The following is a 25,590-nucleotide window of genomic DNA, read 5'->3' as shown; positions in this document are numbered from 1 at the left end:
GGTACTGGAGACCAAATCTACTGATTGTTTGACCAATAGGGGCAGTATACAAAGAGAAGAGGAGGGGGCCTAGGACTGATCCTTGAGGAACCCCAACAGTAAGGGGAAGATGAGAGGAAGAGGAGCCAGCAAAAGATACAGTAAAGGAGCGGTCAGAGAGATAGGAGGAGAACCAGGAGAGAACGGTGTCCTTGAGGCCAATGGAATGTAGCATAGTGAGGAGGAGCTGATGATCCACAGTGTCGAATGCTGCAGATAGATCCAAGAGAATTAGCATGGAGTAATGACCATTTGATTTAGCTGTTAGTAGATCATTAGAGACTTTAATGAGGGCAGTTTCAGTAGAGTGTAATGGGCGGAAACCGGATTGGAGAGGGTCGAGAAGAGAGTTATCAAAGAGATAGCGGATAAGATGGGAGAGGACCAGGCGTTCCAGGAGTTTAGAGATGAAGAGATGAAGGGAAGATTAGAGACAGGTCTATAGTTAGCGGCACAGTTTTGGTCGAGGGATGGTTTTTAAGTAGTGGATGTATGATGGCATGCTTAAATAAGGAGGGAAATATAACAGAAGAGAGAGAGGTTAAATATTTTAGTTAGGTGAGGGGTGACAGCAGGGGAAAGGGACTGGAGGAGATGTGACGGAAATGGGTCACTGGTGCAAGTGGTTGGGCGAGAAGATGCAAGGAGCCTGCTTACTTCTGTGACTGGTTCAAAATCAGAGAGTGAGCTAGATGCAGTGGGGGAGGGAGGACAGTGCATGGTATGAGGTGATTGGGAGATAATTTCCTGTCGGATCTGGTCAATTTTTTCTTTGAAGTAATTGGCCTGATCGTCAGCTCGAAGCACCGTGGTTGGGGCCTGTACTTTTGGGTTGAGTAGAGAATGAAAAGTGTCAAAGAGGCGTTTAGGGTTATTGGACAGTGAGGTGATGAGGGTGTTGAAATAGGTTTGTTTTGAGAGGTGAAGGGCAGTGTTGTATGTTCGAAGCATAAACTTATAATGGATGAAATCTTCGGGTAGGTTGGATTTTCTCCACAGACGTTCGGCGCACCTGGAGCACCGCTGTAGGAAACGTGTTTGCAGGGTGTGCCAGGGTTGTCGCCGTCTGTGTTGTGGTGTTCTATGTATAGGATGTGCAAATTCATCCAGAGCACTTTGAAGTGTTTCAATGTAATGCTTCAATCCAGAATCAGGACATGAGAGGGAGGAGATCGGGGCCAATGAAGACTGCAAGTTCTTCATAAGTTTCTGGGTGTTACTGGCCTGTATGTTTCTATAAATATGGACAGTGGGGGTGACCTGAGCAGCCTGCATTTCAATGCATTTCAGTGATATATCTAATGAGGAACCACTTCATAATCCTCAGAAATGAATACTTATGATATGACCAGCCATATATAATACAGAACAAAGGAAGAATTATATATCAATAAACCTCTAAGCACCCAAAAATTTAGAACAAGCCTGTTAGGTCATATTCTCTATTTAACCCCCAAGGCCTGTTTCACACATCAGTTTTTTGGCGTCCGCCAAAGTGTGAAAAAACGGATCCGTTTGTTTTGCCACAAACGGATGCTACCGGATACGTTTTTTGGACGGATCTGCTTTAGCCACTAATGCAAGTCTATGGGAAAAAAACGGATCCGCCATAAAAATGGCGAATCCGGTTTTTTTGCAAAACGGCGGATTTTGACGGACGTCAAAAAACGGATGTGTGAAGCAGGCCTTAGGTTCTAAGCTTTGTAAATAGTGTATCCAATAGGCCTCTCTGATTTGGAGTTTTTAAATCAAGTTACTGCCTCTTCTATTCATCTGTACTTGTTCCAACACCAAGAAACGTGACTGTGCAATAGAGTGACCAGCAGTATGAAAATGACTAGGAATCAGAAGGTGATGTCTCCCACAACGTATATCCGACTCTTTTATTGCCTCATCCAACGTATGGATGAGATGGAAGAAAAATTTCTACAAAGGGGTTATCCCCGCCAATTACTCCGACAATGTCGGAATAAAACTAACTCACCTACAAAATCTACTTCACCCCACAGAATCCCTTTTGACCATACCTTTCAGCCTTTCATGTATAAACTTCATTAAAAAAATCCGCAAACATTGGCATTTACTTCGAGATAGCTTTCCGGAAGTTCTGGAGTTCCAAGTACCTTTCCTTCCCTGTTTTAGGAGGCCCAGCAATCTAAACAATAAAATCATTAGAGCAGACATTGGATCTGAAGCTATTCCCAGACAAGCATTTCTTCACACACAGTGAAAAGGCACGTTTCCATGCCTTCAATGTGCACAATGTGCCAATATACTCAAGGGCTCGAAAATCTCACATCCACTTACTGGTGCAGACATCCCGATTCAGGGTTTCTACACCTGCGATTCCAAATCGGTTGTATATGCCATTAAATGCTCTTGTGGCAAGATATACGTAGGTGAAACCACACAGGCGATAAAAGAGCATATATCACATCGTAAGTCAGATATACATTGTGGGAGACATCACCTTCTGATTCCTAATCATTTTCATACTGCTGGTCACTCTATTGCACAGTCACGTTTCTTGGTGTTGGAACAAGTATAGATGAATAGAAGAGGCGGTAACTTGATTTAAAAACTCCAATTCAGAGAGGCCTATTGGATACACTATTTACAAAGCTTAGGCTTGTTCTAAATTTTTGAGTATTTAGAGGTTTATTGATATATAATTCTTCCTTTGTTCTGTATTATATATGGCTGGTCATATCATAAGTATTCATTTCTGAGGATTATGAAGTGGTTCCTCATTAGATATATCATTGAAATGCATTATTCATTGATGTACTTTATTATGCTCCTTGAAGGGACTGATAATTCTTCTTTCAATATTCCCTAGGTCGCGTCTTGAATTTTCATTTCTTTACATTTAATATACTTACCTAATCTACAGGCTCCATCGATGAATCTCCATACTTGCATGAACTGGGACCGTCCCCAGCACCATCTACTTCTTGCTTGCGTCTCACGGCTGCGTTCCACAGAGCACTTCCGTTCTTGAGAAGCCTTAGTGACGCACTTCCGGTACGCCGGATCACATGCGTTCCACCTGCGTTCCACCCTCGGTCTTCGCGTAAGTTCCGGCCATTTTCTTCCGGACCCACCGTCTCTATTTCTAGCAAATCTGCTCACTGGTCCCTCAAGCGCTCACACCACTGGCTCCTACCTGCTACTATGCAGCGCAGTACTCCGGGACCCTTTATCTATGGCACGTATGTGGTAAGCACATGATGTTGTTTACTTAGAGGCCGCTTTGGTCTTAGCCTACGGGTGTTATTATTATTATTATTATTATAGCGCCATTCATTCCATGGCGCTTTACATGTGAGGAGGGGTATACATAATGCATACAAGTACAGTGATCTTAAACAATACAAGTCACGACTAGTACAGGAAGAGAGAGGACCCTGCCCGCGAGGGCTCACAGTCTACAAAGGTGTTCCTTTGCCCCTAGACTTTTCAATGATCCTATTACCTTGGTGGGTCTCATTATACTAACATAATCCGGTAAGCATAATTTCTCATTTCACGTATGTGGTCACTTGGCGGACTGAGGGCAAATAATATCTATATGGACCGCTCTTTTTCTCCCTGTTGCTAATATATCCTCTCTATTTTATATATTCATCATTTGAATGACTTGTTTGTATTATAGTAAATTGTGGACATTGAGTCGTATTTGTTTATTATGCATAGTAATTGATCACATGGCTTGTGTAAAAGACATTTATTATTTATTATTTTTTATTTTACAATTTGTAATATTTTACACCAACTATTTACACCGATTAATATGTTATCATAAATTCACTCAGCCTAGTCTGCTTATATATCATATTGGAACTTTTTCTGTTCTATGTACTATTTTCATATATGGGTCAAACTGATTGTTATAGCCTTTCTTTGTTTTACTGCCTTCTTAATCCCAGTCTGAAGAAGGTCAAGGAAAAGACCGAAACGTTATGCTTGTTTTTTTTTCAGGATTATGTATCTATAAATAAACTGATGAACATTATTTATCTTCTTGAGTGCCGGATGTTTTGGAATATATATGCATACCAGGATAGGGATGAGTTAGCCATGCATACCAGGATAGGGGATATTATTAAGTACAGAATTTACCACATTTTTTGCTTAAGTTTTTTTTTTTCTTAATTTCCTCCTCCAAATCCTAGGTGCGTCTTATGGTCCGAAAAATACGGTAATAGGCAAACAGCAGTCATTCTAAAATATCAAAAATTAATGTTTATGACTCATATGATAACAGTCTATGGTTCTTGACAAATTGAAAATAGACGTCTGGATAATTAAGATTAAATGCGGTGTCGTCACAGGGGGGTAGTACAATGGTCAGTTTAAAAAAACATACCGAGTTAATGCACACAGGAGAGGTAAGAGGTATCACAGAGTTTGGAAAGCTCGGTGACATACCTGTAGGAAGAACAGATAGACATGCTGATTAGAATGCAATGGTTATAGATGACTATTATGAGATCTCTCACTTTCTTTGTAGAGCCACACTGTAGTGCACTTGCCATCCTGTCACTTGCAGTGCTTATGTCAGAGATAAAATCCAGTGATCCCAACATATTGTTATACCTCTAAAAATCACTTTTGAGACCACATCTAGAATATGGGATCCAGTTCTGGGCTCCACATTTTAAAAGGAATATTCAGAAGATAGAGTCAGTTAAAAGGCGGGCAACTAGATTATTAAAACGGATGGAAGGCCTCTCACATGATGAGAGGTTGGGAAAGTTGAGTTAAGGCCCACATTGATCTCTAGAGGGAACCCCAATACAATATAGGGAATCCTCAATATAGCAGCAGGGTGGTGTTTCTCAGACAGGGGGCAAAGGAATTAAAAGTTTTTCATGCAGAAGTGGATTCAAAAGGAATGGGAAATAGAAAACAAAGACTTACTTCTTCCTGCTAAGGCCACTACTGACTTTCACTCTTTTTTTTAACTGTTTCTGAATATAAGCATTTTTTCCATTCATTTATAACACGGGAAAATAATCTTCATTTCCATAGGGCACAGTATTCTAGTAGTCAGAGTAACTACTGAGCACCGTTTCCAGCTCAGACAGAAATATAAGGTCAAGGCAGAAGTCAGTTCCTGGATATCTACTCCCATTGTGCTTTAAGGGTTCATTAACACAAATCATAATTTGTCTAATTCTCCATTTTGCCACAGCTCTTGACTTTGATGAAAATCAATAAGTAAAAAAATAATCATATATTTATATTTATTTCTAACCAAGTGATTTGGCTATTGTTTGGTTTTACAACATAAATATTATTGGCTTCAATTTCTGCAATATTACAATTTGGACAGTAGATGGCACCAGAAACAGCGAATGCTGTAATACACAACAACTTGGACAAGGAGGGTCACTTTTTTTGCCAGGGAGATCAGCAGGGCTGTGGAGTCGGTAAGCCAAACCTGCGACTCCGACTCCTCAATTTCCCTTACACCGACTCTGACTCCGACTCCCACATATATTGCTTATATTTAAGTGAAAAATGTATTGTAGTACAATGTGAACATCAGACATTTAATCATTTCTATGATCCAATAATCAAGATATTTAGATAGAACATAATATCTATTTATTGGAAAACAACTTTAGAACACAAAAAACTGTAATAAATTGTAAATATGTAATACACTGTATACATACATGTACATGTATACGGTACAGACCAAAGTTTGGACACACCTTCTCATTCAAAGAGTTTTCTTTATTTTCATGACTATGAAAATTGTAGATTCATTCTGAAGGCATCAAAACAATGAATTAACACATGTGGAATTTTATAATTAAAGTGTGAAACAACTGAAAATATGTCTTATATTCTAGGTTCTTCAAAGTAGCCACCTTTTGCTTTGATTACTGCTTTGCACACTCTTGGCATTCTCTTGATGAGCTTCAAGAGGTAGTCACCAGAAATGGTCTTCCAACAGTCTTGAAGGAGTTCCCAGAGATGCTTAGCACTTGTTGGCCGTTTTGCCTTCACTCTGCGGTCCAGCTCACCCCAAACCATCTCGATTGGGTTCAGGTCTGGTGACTGTGGAGGCCAGGTCATCAGGCGTAGCACCCCATCACTCTCCTTCTTGGTCAAATAGCCCTTACACAGCCTGGAGGTGTGTTTGAGGCCATTGTCCTGTTGAAAAATAAATGATGGTCCAACTAAACACAAACCGGATGGAATAGCATGCCGCTGCAAGATGCTGTGGTAGCCATGCTGGTTCAGTATGCCTTCAATTTTGAATAAATCCCCAACAGTGTCACCAGCAAAGCACCCCCAAACCATCACACCTCCTCCTCCTCCATGCTTCACGGTGGGAACCAGGAATGTAGAGTCCATCCGTTCACCTTTTCTGCGTCGCACAAAGACATGGTGGTTGGAACCAAAGATCTCAAATTTGGACTCATCAGACCAAAGCACAGATTTCCACTGGTCTAATGTCCATTCCTTGTGTTCTCTAGCCCAAACAAGTCTCTTCTGCTTGTGGCCTGTCCTTAGCAGTGGTTTCCTAGCAGCTATTTTACCATGAAGGCCTGCTGCACAAAGTCTCCTCTTAACAGTTGTAGAGATGTGTCTGCTGCTAGAACTCTGTGTGGCATTGACCTGGTCTCTATTCTGAGCTGCTGTTAACCTGCGATTTCTGAGGCTGGTGACTAGGATGAACTTATCCTCCGCAGCAGAGGTGACTCTTGGTCTTCCTTTCCTGGGGCGGTCCTCATGTGAGCCAGTTTCTTTGTAGCGCTTGATGGTTTTTGCCAATGCACTTGGGGACACTTTCAAAGTTTTCCCAATTTTTTGGACTGACTAACCTTCATTTCTTAAAGTAATGAGGGCCACTCATTTTCTTTACTCAGCTGCTTTTTTCTTGCCATAATACAAATTCTAACAGTCTATTCAGTAGGACTATCACCTGTGTATCCACCAGACTTCTGCACAACACAACTGATGGTCCCAACCTCATTTATAAGGCAAGAAATCCCACTTATTAAACCTGACAGGGCACACCTGTGAAGTGAAATCCATTTCCGGTGACTACCTCTTGAAGCTCATCAAGAGAATGCCAAGAGTGTGCAAAGCAGAAATCAAAGCAAAAGGTGGCTACTTTGAAGAACCTAGAATATAAGACATACAGTATTTTCAGTTGTTTCACACTTTTTTGTTAATTATATAATTCCACATGTGTTAATTCATAGTTTTGATGCCTACAGAGTGAATCTACAATTTTCATAGTCATGAAAATAAAGAAAACGCTTTGATTGAGAAGGTGTGTCCAAACTTTTGGTTTGTATATATATATATATATATATATATATATATATATACACACACACACACTATGACTTATCTCGGCTAAGATAAAGCCTAGATCCTCAGGCTACATTCACACTATGAGCGTAGCCAGGATCAAACCTAGGGGGGCAGAATCTCATACTGTTCCGCAGAATTTCATACTGCACACCTCAGCTGCTGCAGAACCTCATACTTCACACCCCTACACTTGAAAATAAAGCCTGCACCTTAAGAAGATGTGGTGATGAATGCAGTCTATTTATTCCAACTATCAGTTGATGTTACTGAAGACGAGCAATGCCTGTCCTGGGTGTCCTTTTGGGCAGCTATGAGGTGTACCTGACTGGTGCTAAAAAAAAGGAGTGTTAGTCTGTGTGCTATCCGGCTTTCATTCTTTTTGGTACAGATATGATATGGATAGACAGATATGGATAAATGGATAGATAGAGCAGATTTCTAATCTGCTTTTGCTATTGAAAACATTATCTATGAGCTCAAAAACCTTTCAGGTGATGCGGTTTTTTAAAAAGCTGATCTGCTTTTGCAACTGAAAAACGTATCCTCAAAAAACACAGGAAAAACGCTGTGTGTGAATGTAGCCTTAGATCAGGAATAGAACAGCCATTTATAGGACATTTCATAACTTTCCCAAATTCCTATGAAAAAATATTCAGGACATTCTGCATTGAACTACTGTACCCAATTTATTATATATTTTAGGAGTCGGAGTCGGTCCATTTTATACCGACTCCACCAAAATGAGCACCGACTCCGACTCCACAGCCCTGGAGATCAGTGCCTTTTTAATGCCAGTGTATTATTATGCAGCACATATTTTACGCCTGTATGACGGAGGGGGCAGATTCCATGAGGCCTGGTATACAGGACGATTATACACCCCACATTTGCTTAGGGTGCCAAGAGCATGCATATGGATGAGCAGCATGTATACAATTAGGCGGCTTCCTCTTCCTCATATACTAGTGCCCCCATGAGCAGACCGTTCCTAATACCAGAGAACCCCTTTAATAATGTACATGAGAGTAACATAAAGAGAGCAGAGAAAATGTGACGGCGCCTTCAGACTGTGGTCTCTGGACTCCAGATTATCTATGGGATTGCTGCTTCATATCGTGTTAAAGCTCCAGGGGTCTCAAATGTTCACAACACTGATGTAATAAGTGTAAGTGTCGCCATCTTGTGGCCAAGTGAACACATTACAGAACCCTGCTCAATGAGATTATTTTTGTGTGCCGATATCTTCAGCTGTCCTCTGAATCTGTAGCAGAGACATCACTATCTATTTATATAATTGCCTTGTAATGTTTTCATTTCCTGTTCTGTCCAGATGTCCCCATATCCCACAATTCCAAGCGGAGGAAGTTCACCGACCGCCATATTGGGACACCCAAGTGATGAGTGTCTCAATATGGAAACTGCTGCTGGTACCAACCTATTGCGCGGTACCACCAGCGGAACACTGTTGCATCACTCACACGCAGCCTCTTGCGCAGGTACCACCAGCAGAACACCGTCATACCGCAGTGAATCATTCGCCTGATCCCGGAGGCAGATGCGCAACGTGTCTACAGGCAGAGGAAGCTGTTCACATTAAAGGGGTTTTCCCACGACCGAAAGTTCATTTTAAAAATTGTCCGTGTCTGACTCTGTACGGATTATACCACAACTCCTGGGCAGGGGGAGGAAGCAAAAGACAATACTGACATTACAGCAGGGGATCACAGAGGATTCATTTTGTGAGGTAAAATATTTCACTGACAGTTTTTAAACAATATTTTACCTCACAAAATGTATCCTCTGCGATCTCCTGCTGTAATATCAGTATTGTCTTTTGCTTCCTCCCCTGCCCAGGAGCTGTGGTATGTTCTGTACACGGTCAGACACAGGGGTGAGAGAGAGAGAGCACAGTAGGAGACAGCTCAAATGGGACAGCACTTGAGGGGAGAACACAGCACAGGAAGGAGAGAGACAGCAGACAAGGGGGATAGCACATGGGGTAGACAGGTCAAAGAAGAGAGCACAGACGGGAGAAGTCAGCACATGGGGAAATGAGAGAGTAGATAGGTGGGTGATCACATGGGGGAAGAGATTCTCAATGCTGGAAAGCCTGCCCCCATCGTGACATTACCGCCCTCCTGATGCGATAGAATCGGGCCTCCATCTAGTTCATACAAAATGGCGGAGAACTGACGAGACAATTGTCAATGAGAATTTCAACAGAGAATAGCAAACACTGCCCCATCCCCAGCACACAGGGGCCATTGTTACTGAATGTTCCCTCAGGCACTGGCTCTCTCTATGTGGGAACATGTACATAGAAGGAAACTAAAGTAGAAAATGAAAATATACTGCACTTACCAGGAAAATATATACATATGGTCACAATACATATTGATACAGGGCCTGCTATAGGTTTATGTGGGTGACAGGGTCCTCTTACGCCTCTTTTTTGAGGCAAGTCACATCAGCAAGGAAAAAAAATAGAAACTGAAGACATCAAATTTGTGATAATGCCACAGTATGGCATCCATCGGGGCACTGTGACATGTGTTAGTCGGAAACCTAAATGTGATGCCAAAAAATGAGCCCAATTCATCATTAATGCTTATGGAGCCAATGCTTCAAAAAGGTGTGTGGGATTCATCGATTTTGCGCAAAAATAACATTTTTCTGATTAACTTTTTATTTTTTTATAGAGCAAAAAGTCACATGTAGCTCTAGCACAGATGAAACGTCACATGTAGCTCTAGCATTTGCGGAAGCATTTAGTCACTCCATTTTTGCCAAATTTTGCAACTTAAAAATAAAATAAAAATAATCACAATTGATGAATCTACCACTAGAGTTGAGCGAAACCGGTCGGTCAAATTCAAAAGTCGCCCACTTTAGCTAAAGTCGGGTTTCGCCGATCGAAACCCGACCATAGCGTGAGGTCGGCCATGAGGTCACCGACCTGCGCGCCAAAGTCGCGTTTCAAATAATGCTTCCAGCGTCTTTTCTCAGCCAATGATGGAGGACGCACACTGTGGGCAACGCGATGACATGGGCAGTAGCCACCACCATCTTAGAGAAGGGCATTGAAGTGATTAGCTGGCTTTGTGTGACGTCACAGTGGCTATAAAAGGCCGTGACCGCCGACCGCCATCTTACTTCTGCCAATCTTAGAATAGGGAGAGGTGCTGCTGCTGATTCTGAACAGGGAGAGTGTTAGGCAGGGAAGCAGAAAAAAAACGCTTCTGCTGATAGCGCTTTTCACTGTACAGTTAGTGTGCAGTGAAAGGGGAGGATTTTTGTTGTGTGCAGCAGCGCTGGTGGTGATTAGGCTGCCTTTTAAGGCTACCTGCTACTGCATTGCTGTGTGCACACTGCTGTTCCAACTGCTTTTTTCAAAGTACTCCAACTTTTATTATTTTGTTCTGGTCAGTTAACGAGCTTTCATTTTTTCACACACTGTATAGCGGTGTACGCTCCTCACACACTACCGTGTACCAGCTGGTATCACGGACAAATACAAGCTGTGTGTGACTCTGGAAAAACAAACTGAGATTTTCCATTTTTCCAGACCTACACTGTATAGAGCTGTCCGCTTTTCAAACAGTTTTGTATATCTGCTGTTAGATTACGGTCACAACTATACAGAGACAGCGTGTGTCACTCCGTATAAAAATAGACGGAGATTTAAAATTTTCCATACAGACACCGTATAGCGGTGTACACTCCTCACACACTACCGTGTACCGGCTGGTATCATGGACAAATACAAGCTGTGTGTGACTCTGGAAAAACAAACCAAGGAGATTTTCCACTTTTCCAGACCTACACCATATAGAGCTCTCCACTTTTCAGACAGTTTCGTATATCTGCTGTTTGATTACGGTCAAAACTATACAGAGACAGCGTGTGTCACTCCGTATAAAAATAGACAGAGATTTACAATTTTCCATACAGACACCGTATAGAGCTGTCCGATTCTCAAACAGTATTGTATATCTGCTGTTCGCATTACGGTCACATCTATACAGAGTCAGTGTATGTGTGTGACACTATATAAATACATATACGGACATTTCCATTTCTCCATACACCGTATTGAGCTGTCCGATTCTCAAACAGTATTGTATATCTGCTGTTCGCATTACAGTCACATCTATACAGAGTCAACGTGGGTGTGTGACACTCCGTAAATACATATACAGAGATTGTTAGTTACACAAAAAAGTATACAGCTGTACACTTCTGATACAGTGCCGTATATCTGCTTGTTGGATTACGGTCAAATACATACTGGGAGAGCGTCTGTGACTAACAAAATATATACGTAGATTTAATTTTTGTAATACACCTTACACAGCTGGACGCTCCTCATACAGTACCATCTCTCTGCTGGTATTTTGGGAACATTTTCCCAAACATGAGGAAGTATGGTGGAAGAGGCCGTGGGCAGGGGGGCGCGGCTGGTACTGATGGTGGTGGTGCATCAGCTGGTTCTGGCAAAAGCACAATAGCAGCTAAGGCAGGAGGTGTTGAGCCTGCATCATCATCTGGCCCAAGAAGGCCTGTAAGGTTCCCTTTTCTTGGAGTAGGAAAACCGCTTTTAAAGCCGGAGCATCAGGAACAGGTTTTGGCATACATTTCCAAAACAGCCACCAGCTCTATTGCCTCCTCTTCTGAACGTTCGAAACCTGCAAGCACGGAGTCGTCAGTGCAGGGTTCTGGTCAGGAAAAACACCTTTCCTTGTGTCCTTCACCCCCACCAAAAGTTAAGGATGCGGCAGCCCACACTTCAGATTACTCTATGGAGCTTTTTTCACATACCATGCCTGGGTTATCCAGTCAAATCCTGAATTCCCCAGTCCAAGATGAATCTGACATGGAGTGCACTGATGCACAGCCACTGCTAGATGATTCTGCTGGTACATTGACTCAGAGCACTACATTGCCCTCGCAGTCTACTGAGCCAGAATCTGACCCTGATGAAACTCAGGTGCCCCTTCCCACATACTATACCACCTTACCCGGTGACAGAGAGGAAGGTAAAGAGGAAGGTGCAGATGACTTTGAAGAGGAGGTGATGGATGACCCAGTTCTTGACCCGGATTGGCATCCATTGGGGGAGGAGATTGGCGCTGGCAATAGTTTAGATAAGGAGAATGATCCGCAGCAGGCATTGACATCGCAGCAGCGGTTATCTAGCAGGCCAGTAGCTGTCCAAAAACGTGGACCAAAAACTAAAAGAGTTGCAGGACAGCTTGGCCAGATGGTCAACTTAGCACAGCGTGCAAGGCCAGAAAATGTATACCATAGTAGGAAGAGTGCAGTGTGGCACTTCTTTGTCCAAAATCCTACTGCTGAGGCAAAGGTTACCTGTAAGAAGTGCGGAAGGACCTTTAGCCGAGGTAAACTCAGAAATTTGAATACCAGTTGCATGCTTAGACATTTAATCAACATGCACTTGCAAGCGTGGACGGACTACAAAACCTCAGGTAGCACATGTGCACCTGCTCCGACTGAAGGTAGCCAGCAACGCTCCATCGCTTCCCCCACTGTAAGACCACAGCCACCGTTAAGCACACCACCAGCACTAAATGTTGAGGTGTCGTCGCAAGGGCAAAGCACTCAGGGAATCACAATGGTTTGGCAACACAACACTGAATCTAGGCCATCACCACCAATACCATCACCATCCCCCCTCTCACTCCATCCGGTCCACCGCTACTTCCCCCATATGCAGCTCTCCAGTCCAGCTCACCCTACCACTCTGAGTAGGACAAGAAAGTACTCATCCTCTCATCCGCGTACACTGTGTTTGAACGCCTACATTGCCAAACTAATCAAATTAGAGATGATGCCCTACCGTTTGGTTGAAAGCGAAGCTTTCCACGAGCTCATGGCCTACGCAGTCCCATGCTATGACCTACCCAGTCGGCACTTCTTTTCTCGAAAAGCCATCCCAGCCCTCCACCTGCATGTGAAAGACCACATTGTCCATGCACTCAAGCAATCAGTGAGTGGAAAGGTGCACCTCACAACACATGCATGGTCCAGTAGGCATGGCCAGGGCCGTTACGTGTCCATCACTGCGCACTGGGTTAATGTGGTGGATGCAGGCTCCACAGGGGACAGCAATGGTGGAACAGTGCTGCCTAGCCCACGGTATAGGAAACAGTTGGCTGTAGGCTTTCGACCCTCCTCCATAAGCGAAAGCTCGTCCACAGAGCGCAGTCGCACAAGCACTCCATCCGCAGCTGCCAGTGTTGCACATGAGGTGTCCCACTATCGAAAAGCTAGTGGTAAGCATCAGTAGGCTGTGTTAACGATGATGTCTTTGGGCGACAACAGACACACCGCGGAGGTACTGGCCGACTACTTGCAGCGACAAACTGAGTCATGGCTGGGCAGTCTACATCTTGAGCCAGGCAAGGTAGTCAGTGATAACGGCCGTAATTTTGTGGCAGCCATAGCCCTTGCTAAACTCACACACATACCTTGCCTGGCTCACACTTTGAACCTGGTGGTGCAGTGCTTCCTTAATAGTTATCCGGAGTTAACATCCCTTCTCCATAAGGTACGAAGACTGTACTCGCACATCCGTCGCTCGCCCATACTCTCCAGTCGTATGCAGAAGCTGCAGCGATTGCTCCACCTCCCCAAGCACCGCCTAATCATAGACGTTGCAACAAGGTGGAACTCCACCCTGCACATGGTTGAGAGGCTGTGCGAACAGAGGCAGGCTATAATGCATTTGTGGGAGGATACACGGGAAGGCAGTTTGAGGGTAGACATGGAATTGTCGGGTGTGCAGTGGTCAAAGCTGAAAGACCTCTGTAAAGTCCTTCAATGTTTTGAGGAATGCACACGGCTGGTAAGCGCAGACGACACCATCATAAGCATGAGCATCCCACTCATGCGTCTGCTCATGCAAAGTTTGACGCACATTAAGGATCTGGCGTCTGCAGCAGAGGAGGAACAGGAGGAGGAGGAGGAGGAAAGCCTTGCTGACAGTCAGCCATTGTCTGGTCAGGGAACTGTCCTGGATGAGGTGGAGGAAGAAGAGGAGGAGGAGGATGAGGGGGATGATTATTTTGGGCAGGAGGCTGCTTCTCAGGGGGCAAGAGAATATGTTGGCGTTCCAAGGTCAGGTACAGGGTTTGTGCGTGACTGTAGGTGTTATGATTGAGTCACCGAGGAGGAAAAAACAAAACACAAGCTCAGCCCAGAAAATCAGAGAGGTTGGAAACTAGTGGATTGCAGACCCCTAAACCTATCTCACACAACTAGCAGTAGCCGTGGAGTGTTCCTACGGTGATCCTAGACACCTCGGCACAACCGGAGATCTACATAAGCCTTAAGAGAGAAAAGGGAAAAACTGACTGCCCCAGAGCAGACCCCAAAGCAATAGGCAGCCCCCAACATATGACGGTGAAGCAAGATGAAAACACTAACACAGATAGAAAGATAGGTTGCGCAAACAATGGGGCCCAAGCTAACTAAAAAGGACAGGACAGAAAAGCTGCTGTCTGCAATCCGAGAAAACCCTGCTAAAAAATATTACCAACACAACTGATAAGCAAAAAGGACCCTGAAGTCACTAGACTTCAAACCCTATATCAGCACTCAGAATATTCTGGAAGCAGAGCAAAAGAGAACACTGATCAAGGAAAAAGAATCCAGCTCACCCCCGGCCAGGGATGGCAGAACTCCAAAAAACAAGATAAACAAAACCAAAACTAATAAATTCAATAGCAGAGCAAAAACTTATCTTTGGGAAGCAGGAATCAGACTGGTCTCCAAGAATCCAGCAGAGAAATCACCAGCGACTCAGAAGGGCGTCGGCTGCCTTATATCCAGTCTGAAGTTCCTGTTACCCAGTCACCATCCACCTGATCAGGTGTTTGGTTTCTTTCATCCCAATCAGTCTCACTACCTTCCTTCACCAGAAGAGGGAGATCCTCGGACACAAAAGATGAATGAACAGATGAGCTCACAACAGTAGGGATGTGGATTTGCCAGAAAGTGCTCCTCCACCCAGCAGTGGCAGTGCATTATTGACACCTGGAACATTGGCCCACATGTGTGATTATGCCTTGCAGATCCTAAAAAGGGACCCCCGCATTGCCAAGATGATGAAGGATGACGACTACTGGCTGGCCAGCATCCTTGATCCATGCTACAAAGGCAAATTACACAACATCATGCCACAGGAGAACCTAGAGATAATATTGGCTAACAAACAAGCAACTCTGGTAAACCGTTTGAGGCTTTCCCAGCACACAGCAGCGGTGCTGGTTCTCCCACGAGCCGTAGTGGGCACAATGAAAGAGGTGTTTGTGGTGCACACAGTCGAATTGGTGTTGGAGACAGGGGTTTCATGACCATGTTGTGGACTGATTCCTCAAGTACCGCTCACACGACTGCTAATACTGCATCGATTAAAAGTGACAGGAGACAGCAGTTGTCAACTATGGTTACAAACTACTTCTCCCATATCGATGTTCTCCCTCACAGGTCATTCCCCTTTGACTATTGGGCCTCTAAACTGGACACCTGGCCTGAATTGGCACAAAATGCCTTACAGGAGCTCGCTTGCCCTGCTGCTAGTGTGTTATCTGAAAGAGTCTTCAGTGCTGCTGGATCAATCCTGACAGAAAAAAGGACCCGTCTGTCGACCCAAAATATTGATGATCTAACCTTCATTAAAATGAACCATGCATGGGTTTCAAAGGATTTTGTCCCACCTTCTCCTGATGACACATAGGTTGCCAGAAAACTGCCTCGCTTTTGTCCTCCTATTCCTCAGACTTGCTCAATTCCGCCATTTGCAGCTGCTGAATGTCCAGCCTACACATCAACATATGCCATTTTTTAAACCTCCCTAACTGGGCTGCCCACCCCCCCAAGGGCTGGGGTCAACACCTGGCGCACCCGGGCAAGTGCCATTGCTCTGAACAGGTGGATGGGCCCACTGATGGCCGACGGCACTGGCACAGGGCCCCTCATAGTACAATACAGTGTCTCTGACGGTGGGGGGGCCCACTCGCCGTCAGACACACCAGCGTACTATGAGGGTCCCTGTGCCAGGACCGTCGCCCACGAGTGTGCCCCCCTGCTTGGTCATGGCCACAGCAGTTGCAAGTTCCATTACTTACCTCTCCCTGCTCCACCGCTGTGTAGTCTGGGCAGTTAAATCTTTCACAGGGACGGCCACTAGAAATTTGGTGTATTGATCGATGATGGTTAAGATGTAACTATGGCCTGTCCTGCTGGCCTCTACCTTCAGATGATCAATGGCTACCATTTGTAATGGACGTCAACTTACAAGCGGATGCAGTGGTGCTTTATGATCACCTTTCACAGTTGTGATAGTCACAGACGTGTGACATTTCTGCCACCATTTTTCAATGACTCCTCTCATGCCAATCCAATAGAATCACCTACGGCCTGTGGCTTCTGACTTTTGCACTCCAAAATGACCAGACACATCATGATAGGCAGTGAGGACCATGTCTACATCTCTCCCTGTGATCACAATTTGATGGAGACGAGTAACAGTGATGTGATCCACGCTACCGCGATAAAGCAATCCTTTCTTCACAAAGAACCATTTTCGCTGTCTCCACAGACACAGTAATTGAGGGTCTGCATCGCCTCTGCAACATCTACCGGGAGGTTTTCCCATGATGAGTAATTCCCAAATTTCTGCTAACACTCGACTTTCCGTCTGTACTTGTATCCATGTAGTTTCCAGTCTGGACTGGCTTACTGAGATTGAAATATATACGAAGATTTAAAAGTACCACAACACTGTATACTGGTGTATGCTTCGAATACCTCTCCCTTTTTCTACTTTTTAAATTCTGGTGTAATACATACTGAGCCTGTGAGTGTCTGTGTCTGACTCCGGAAGTATAGACGGAAATTTACAATTACCCCTAGACTGGATACACCTGGAATGTGCTGATACAGTACCTTTGTTCAAAATTTTTTATTACGGTATCATCCATAGTGAGTGAGCGTGTGTGGTTTGCGCCTTCTATATATACGGTGATTAGGAGATACCAATTTTTACCGTATATTCGATACAGCTTGTATCTTGTTATACAGTACCTTTGTTCGACATTTAGTATTACGGTCAAATCCATACTGGGTAAGTGTCTGAGAGTGACTACGGGACTATGTATATGGAGATTTCAATTGTACCCTATAATATATATACTTGCTATCTTGTTATCCTGTACCTTTTTTGCAACATTTTTTATTATTTTTATTAAAAACAGACTGAGTGAGCGTCTGAGTGTGACTCCGGAAATATATACCGAGATTTCAAATTTGGCCAACACTGTATACAGCTGTGCGCTTCTGATACAGTAACCTTTTTTGCTATTTAGATTCTGGTGTAATCCATAATGAGCCTGTAAACGTCTGTCTGTTACTCCAGAAATATATTAGGAGATTTAAGATTACCCCAACACTGTATACAGCTGTACGCTTGTGTTACATTACCCATTTACAGCTTTTCATATTCTTGTATAATCCATACTGGGCCTGAGAGCGTTTGTGTCTGCCTCCTGAAATATATACGAAGATTCAGAATGTTTACACTATACTATATATAGCTTGTATCTGGTGATACTGTACCCTTTTTCAACTTTTTATTTTATTGTGTAATCCATACTGAGCCTGTGAGCATCTGTGTATGACTCATGAAATATATACGGAGATTTACTGTTATCCCTAGACTGTAAAGAGCTGTACGCTTCTGATACAGTACCATATATCTGCTGGTATTTTGGGTCCATTTTCCAAAACATGAGAAAGTATGGTGGAAGAGGACACGGACGTGGGCGTGGGGGGCCACCTGGTACTGATGGTGGTGCATCTGCTGGTAGTGCCAAAAACACAATAGCAGCTAAGGCAGGAGGTGTTGAGCCTGCGTCATGGTGTAGCTCCGGAAGGCCTGTAAGGCTCCCTTTTCTGGGAGTAGGTAGACTGCTTTTAATGCCAGAGCATCAGGAACTGTTTTTGGCTTACACTGCTGAAACAGCCTCCAGCTCTATCGCCTCCTCTTCTAAAGTTTCAAAAAATGCAAGCACTGAGTCGTAAGTGCAGGCTTCTGGTCAGGAGCAACTCTTTTCCTTGTGTCCTTCACCCACACCAAAAGTGAAGGATGCGGCAGCACACACATCAGATTACTCCATGGAGCTCTTTTCACATACCGTGCCTGGGTTCATTAAAAATGGGGCCCTTCATATACTGGAGGATTCCAAATGGGGGCCATCAGACACTGGAGCAGCATTTACAGGGCCCATTATACACTGGAGCATTAGAAATGGAGCCCATCATATACTGGAGCATTCTAAATGGAGCAGATCAGACACTGGAGCAGCATCTATGGGGCACATTATACACTGGAGCATTAGAAATGGGGCATGTGGTATGTGTTAAAGGGGCGCACTGACACTCTTTGGCCCAGGGCACACGAAAACCTGGAGCCAGTCCTACCCCCACAACAACTTTAGCCAAATAACCCCCAGTTTTCAATGCGTAACTATTATTATGAAGTAAATTAAGGTTGACAAGCATCAGTAATAAGAATTGATGTTTTTGGCATTGAAATGGGCACTGTAGGTGTGTTTACTGTCCTCCACTCCCTGCCGACTTTGCTTCCCCATTGACTTGCATTGGGTTTTTGTGTTTCAGTCGGCCTCCGACTTTTCCCTATAGTCGGCCGATTTCGTTCGACCCGACTTTTGCGAAAGTCGGGTTTCATGAAACCTGACACGACCCTAAAAAAAGGCAAAGTCGCTCATCTCTATCTACCACCAACATTTGGAAAACAAAATCAAGCCCTAATGGGTAAAAGGGACAAACAAGAAACAGGTGAATGCATAAAAGACTTCAAAAAGGCATAAATTATAAGAAGAAATTTGGCACAAATAACAATAAAAAAGGCTTAAAACTGCAAGAACTTGACATAAAAAAAAAAGAAAAAAATTAGGCCCAAATGCAATAATGATCTGGGCACATAGCTTTACGACTGAACTGAACTTACTGGACTTGCTGGACGGTTGTGTGAGCATTTGTTTTTGCTGCTTTACTTGCCAAGATCCATGACTTTGCTGTGTTAGGGCTTGATTTCTTACAAGACGAAATGTGGCTGTCAATGACATTATTCATTTTATCATTATATGTTGAAGAGAATAGGTCCCAACACCGACCCCTGCGGAACCCCACTGGTCACAGCCACCCAGTTAGGGAATATACCATTTATAACCACCCTCTGCTGTCTATCATTAAGCCAGTTACTTACCCATTTACACACATTTTCCCCCAGACCCAGCATTCTCATTTTGTGTACCAACCTCTTGTGTGGCACGATATCAAAAGCTTTGGAAAAATCAAGATATACCACATCCAATGAGTCACCTTGGTCCAGTCTATAGCTTACCTCTTCATAAATGCTGATTAGATTGGTTGTTTCCTCTTCTGTCTGCTGAACTGCATACAAGTAAAAGGAAAAAGACTGATTTTCAGTTCAGGACAGGTAAGCCATTGAGCACTGGCAGGTGGAATTCATGCTGAGAACTGAGGTTCCAGCGCCTATAGTGCTGTCAGAATGCTTATAAATAGGAACCATACACTCTCAAAGAATGAATAGGAAGGTAAAAAGCATGAGAATCGGGATAGTTCTTGGACATATTAGACTAGTATGCTCAAAAAAAAAAAAATCAAATTTTAGCTTGTGGCACATGAGGGCAGCAGGACCATGCTTTCCTAAGGCTGTGCGTGAGACCTTTTTGCATGCAGAAAGCTATTTCAATGCTTCCAGAACTAATTCAGTGATTGTACTGTATTAGTACTCTTGTATTAGTTTATCAGAATATATTTTAAAAGGATGTAGATTGGAGGCTAAGTGAATATGATAAAGCTGCAATACCAGCAATAGTCTATAGACAGAAGTGGCGCTGTTTCCAGGAAAGGGAACAAATTAGAACTGATTATTGGAGAACAGCATACATTCTGGCAGGCAGGATTGTAGGCAACATGGTTCAGTGACTACTAATATGTAAACTTCAATTAGCAGAGTCATCAGGAGTAGCCTGTCGTCAGCTTCTGTACTCAATGTCAGTGAAGGATACCGCATGCTGATCTAGGTGTAGACGTCTTACTATGACCATGTAAACAATCATGCTGCCCTCTAGTGGAAGGAATGCGACTACAGGCCACAACCTGCCATAAGAATTTCATTAGTGTTTCTACCAAGGCGCAACACGAATCTCCAGATTCCCCAACTATAATCAGATGTATAATACTTGTGTCTTCTCACGTGGCAGCGGGTACAACAGCTATCGCTATACCTCTTAGCTATCCCCCGCGCATGGATGACATTTTGAAGGAAAAAGAAAATCACCATATATTACTTTTACTCTATGCACTGAGATATAAGGATAGTACAGGCTGCCATTAGGTTTGTTAGTTACAATCCTGTCCTAGGCCGCATTCACATGTCAGATTTTCATGTACGCCGTTTCTTTGCCAGATAGAGTATACAGCGGGTGAAGTACGTACTGAAAACGTCACCAATTTTCTAAGTAAATGTACAGTGCCTACAAGTAGTATTCAACCCCCCTGCAGATTTAGCAGGTTTACACATTCGGAATTAACTTGGCATTGTGACATTTGGACTGTAGATCAGCCTGGAAGTGTGAAATGCACTGCAGCAAAAAAGAATGTTATTTCTTTGTTTAATTTTTTTTTAAATTGTGAAAAGTTTATTCAGAGGGTCATTTATTATTCAACCCCTCAAACCACCAGAATTCTGTTTGGTTCCCCTAAAGTATTAAGAAGTATTTCAGGCACAAAGAACAATGAGCTTCACATGTTTGGATTAATTATCTCTTTTTCCAGCCTTTTCTGACTATTTAAGACCCTCCCCAAACTTGTGAACAGCACTCATACATGGTCAACATGGGAAAGAGAAAGGAGCATTCCAAGGCCATCAGAGACAAGATCGTGGAGGGTCACAAGGCTGGCAAGGGGTACAAAACCCTTTCCAAGGAGTTGGACCTACCTGTCTCCACTGTTGGGAGCATCATCCGGAAGTGGAAGGCTTATGGAACTACTGTTAGCCTTCCACGGCCTGGACAGCCTTTGAAAGTTTCCTCCCGTGCCGAGGCCAGGCTTGTCCGAAGAGTCAAGGCTAACCCAAGGACAACAAAAAAGGAGCTCCGGGAAGATCTCATGGCAGTGGGGACATTGGTTTCAGTCAATACCATAAGTAACGTACTCCACCGCAATGGTCTCCGTTCCAGACGAGCCCGTAAGGTACCTTTACTTTCAAAGCGTCATGTCAAGGCTCGTCTACAGTTTGCTCATGATCACTTGGAGGACTCTGAGACAGACTGGTTCAAGGTTCTCTGGTCTGATGAGACCAAGATCGAGATCTTTGATGCCAACCACACACGTGACGTTTGGAGACTGGATGGCACTGCATACGACCCCAAGAATACCATCCCTACAGTCAAGCATGGTGGTGGCAGCATCATGCTGTGGGGCTGTTTCTCAGCCAAGGGGCCTGGCCATCTGGTCCGCATCCATGGGAAGATGGATAGCACGGCCTACCTGGAGATTTTGGCCAAGAACCTCCGCTCCTCCATCAAGGATCTTAAGATGGGTCGTCATTTCATCTTCCAACAAGACAACGACCCAAAGCACACAGCCAAGAAAACCAAGGCCTGGTTCAAGAGGGAAAAAATCAAGGTGTTGGAGTGGCCTAGTCAGTCCCCTGACCTTAACCCAATTGAAAACTTGTGGAAGGAGCTCAAGATTAAAGTCCACATGAGACACCCAAAGAACCTAGATAACTTGGAGAAGATCTGCATGGAGGAGTGGGCCAAGATAACTCCAGAGACCTGTGCCGGCCTGATCAGGTCTTATAAAAGACGATTATTAGCTGTAATTGCAAACAAGGGTTATTCCACAAAATATTAAACCTAGGGGTTGAATAATAATTGACCCACACTTTTATGTTTAAAATTTATTAAAATTTAACTGAGCAACATAACTTTTTGGTTTGTAAGATTTATGCATCTGTTAATAAATCCTGCTCTTGTGTGAAGTTTGAAGGCTCTAACTTATTTGCATCTTATCAAACCTGCTAAATCTGCAGGGGGTTGAATACTACTTGTAGGCACTGTATTTCTAAAAGGTGCTATTGACATGAAATTCTCCCCAAATGTCGGTAACAACCTATCCAATCTACACAGACAAAGAAATCAAACCATAGATGTCCATAAGTTATGTGTAATAATGAGAAATAACATAGGGAAAAAGTATTGAACACATTACTGAAATTTAATACTCATACAAAAGCCTTTGTTGGTGATGACAGCTTCAGATGCCTGTTGTATGGAGAAACTAGTCACCTGCATTGCTCAGGTGTGATTTTGGCCCATTAGTCCAAACACCAGTCAAATCCTGAATGTGCGCAATGGGTTCCTTCTCTTCCATAAATGTTTTATTGGATTCAGGTCAGGTGATTGGCTGGGCCATTCTAGCAGCTTTATTTTCTTCATCTGAAACCAACGAAGCGTTTCCTTGGCTGTGTGTTTGGGATCATTTTCTTGCTGAAATGTCCACCCTCACACATGTCATTCGGACTATAAGACGCACCTCCATTTCCCCCGCAATTTTTTGGGGGAAAAAAGTGTGTCTTATAGTCCAAAAAATACGGTAATTCATTTCACACTTTTGTCAGAAATCTAGCAGGGAGCACCTGGTCGTAAGCATTTTTTTGGTGAAATTGTTTTTTTCTACTTCAGGATTATCACCCAACAGGACTCAATGGAGCCTTCAGTAGTTTAGAAATTCTTATGTGACCAATGCCAGCAGTATGTTTTGCAACAATAAGCTTGAGAAGGTATTGAGACAGTTCGCTGGTTTTACACATCATGAGATGTTTCTTGTGTAGCATCTTGGCCTATAAAAAGGTGTCTCATTACCATCAGTTGAGCCAGCTATTAGTTTTCAATAAGTGGCAGGACTGTTTTCCAATTACTGATAGATTTCTGTTTATTTTAAACATCTTTTTATTGTTTTAACAGAAAGTGTAACATCACATGTAACAGAATAGATCAAGCATCAATAGATTCATGAACTTCCGGTCGAGCACTGTTTCATATGCATTAACATCATATATAATATTACCTGTAACGTTATGCTATAAATAGAACTAGATAGAAACCAGCTGAGATTTAATAATAAAAATCGTGAATTCTTGACGTAGATCATTGATAGATACGTAAATAACAGTCTCATCTAATTATGAGCTTCTAACTGAAGTAAAAGGGTAGAAGTAGGAGAGAAAAAGAGGGAAGAAAGAAGGGGAAGGGGTCAGGGTGGGGTCGGTATACCAGTCGGGGGGGGGGGGTTAAATGACAGAACGGCGGAAATTCTGCCCTATTTGTGTGGCTAATCAGTAGATGTTGCTTTATATATGGATAAACCTAGGGCAAATTAATATATGTTACTGAGAATTTAATAGTTCTAAGTATTCATATTTTTCTCTAAACAGTGTCCACGGTGCCCAGGTCGTATTACAATTCCCTAGCTTGAAAGTCGTGCTAGCTATTATTTCTTCTACAGTCATATGTAAAAGTTTGGGCACCCCTATTAATGTTAACCTTTTTTCTTAATAGCAATTTTGGTTTTTGCAACAGGTATTTCAGTTTCATATATCTAATAACTGATGGACTCAGTTATATTTCTGGATTCAAATGAGGTTTATTGTACTAACAGAAAATGTGCAATCTGCATTTAAACAAAATTTGACCGGTGCAAAAGTATGGGCACCCTTATCATTTTCTTGATTTGAACACTCCTAACTACTTTTTACTGACTTCCTGAAGCACTAAATTGGTTTTGTAACCTCATTGAGCTTTGAACTTCATAGCCAGGTGTATCAAATCATGAGAAAAGGTATTTAAAGTGGCCACTTGCAAGTAGTTCTCCTATTAGATTCTCCTATGAAGAGTGGCATCATGGGCTCCTCAAAACAACTCTCAAATGATCTGAAAACCAAGATTATTCAACATAGCTTTTCAGGGGAAGGATACAAAAAGTTGTCTCAGAGATTTAACCAGTCAGTTTCCACTGTGAGGAACATAATAAGGAAATGGAAGAACACAGGTACAGTTCTTGTTAAGCCCAGAAGTGGCAGGCCAAGAAAAATATCAGAAAGGCAGAGAAGAAGAATGGTGAGAACAGTCAAGGACAATCCACAGACCACCTCCAAAGACCTGCAGCATCATCTTGCTGCAGATGGTGTCACTGTGCATCGGTCAACAATACAGCGCACTTTGCACAAGGAGAAGCTGTATGGGAGAGTGATGCGAAAGAAGCCGTTTCTGCAAGCACGCCACAAACAGTTGCCTGAGGTATGCAAAAGCACATTTGGACAAGCCAGTTACATTTTGGAAGAAGGTCCTGTGGACTGATGAAACAAAGATTGAGTTGTTTGGTCATTCAAAAAGGCGTTATGCATGCGCTGTATTGTTGACCGATGCACAGTGACACCATCTGCAGCAAGATGATGCTGCAGGTCTTTGGAGGTGGTCTGTGGATTGTCCTTGACTGGTCTCACCATTCTTCTTCTCTGCCTTTCTGATATTTTTCTTGGCCTGCCACTTCTGGGCTTAACAAGAACTGTACCTGTGTTCTTCCATTTCCTTACTATGTTCCTCACAGTGGAAACTGACAGGTTAAATCTCTGAGACAACTTTTTGTATCCTTCCCCTGAAAAGCTATGTTGAATAATCTTTGTTTTCAGATCATTTGAGAGTTGTTTGGAGGAACCCATGATGCCACTCTTCATAGGAGAATCAAATAGGAGAACTACTTGCAAGTGGCCACTTTAAATACCTTTCCTCATGATTTGATACACCTGGCTATGAAGTTCAAAGCTCAATGAGGTTACAAAACCAATTTAGTGCTTCAGGAAGTCAGTAAAAAGTAGTTAGGAGTGTTCAAATCAAGAAAATGATAAGGGTGCCCATACTTTTACACCGGTCAAATTTTGTTTAAATGCAGATTGCACATTTTCTGTTAGTACAATAAACCTCATTTGAATCCAGAAATATAACTGAGTCCATCAGTTATTAGATATATGAAACTGAAATAGCTGTTGCAAAAACCAAAATTGTTATAAAGAAA

The 25,590-nt window shown here is 43.1% G+C and overlaps 1 long non-coding RNA gene across 2 annotated transcripts in view; it reads right to left on the bottom strand.

The window, feature by feature from the left end:
• Positions 1-25,590, bottom strand: part of LOC141086642 (uncharacterized) — a 56,469-nt gene that overhangs the window by 17,890 nt on the left and 12,989 nt on the right. The window contains exons 2-4 of one of the 2 annotated variants that reach the window (XR_012231627.1): positions 19,829-19,878; positions 19,433-19,537; positions 4,409-4,470 (exon numbers count right to left, since the gene is read on the bottom strand). This is a non-coding gene — a long non-coding RNA (uncharacterized lncRNA). The remainder of the gene's footprint in view (positions 1-4,408; positions 4,471-19,432; positions 19,538-19,828; positions 19,879-25,590) is intronic. The other variant, XR_012231626.1, reaches the window with a different exon arrangement.

This window comes from Dendrobates tinctorius, unplaced genomic scaffold (assembly GCF_039654945.1).
Source record: "Dendrobates tinctorius isolate UK_male_01 unplaced genomic scaffold, ASM3965494v1 ptg000032l, whole genome shotgun sequence".
NCBI classification, from domain to species: domain Eukaryota; kingdom Metazoa; phylum Chordata; class Amphibia; order Anura; family Dendrobatidae; genus Dendrobates; species Dendrobates tinctorius.
Note: the sequence above shows the minus strand (reverse complement) of the source record. Positions and strands in the feature narration are given on the sequence as shown.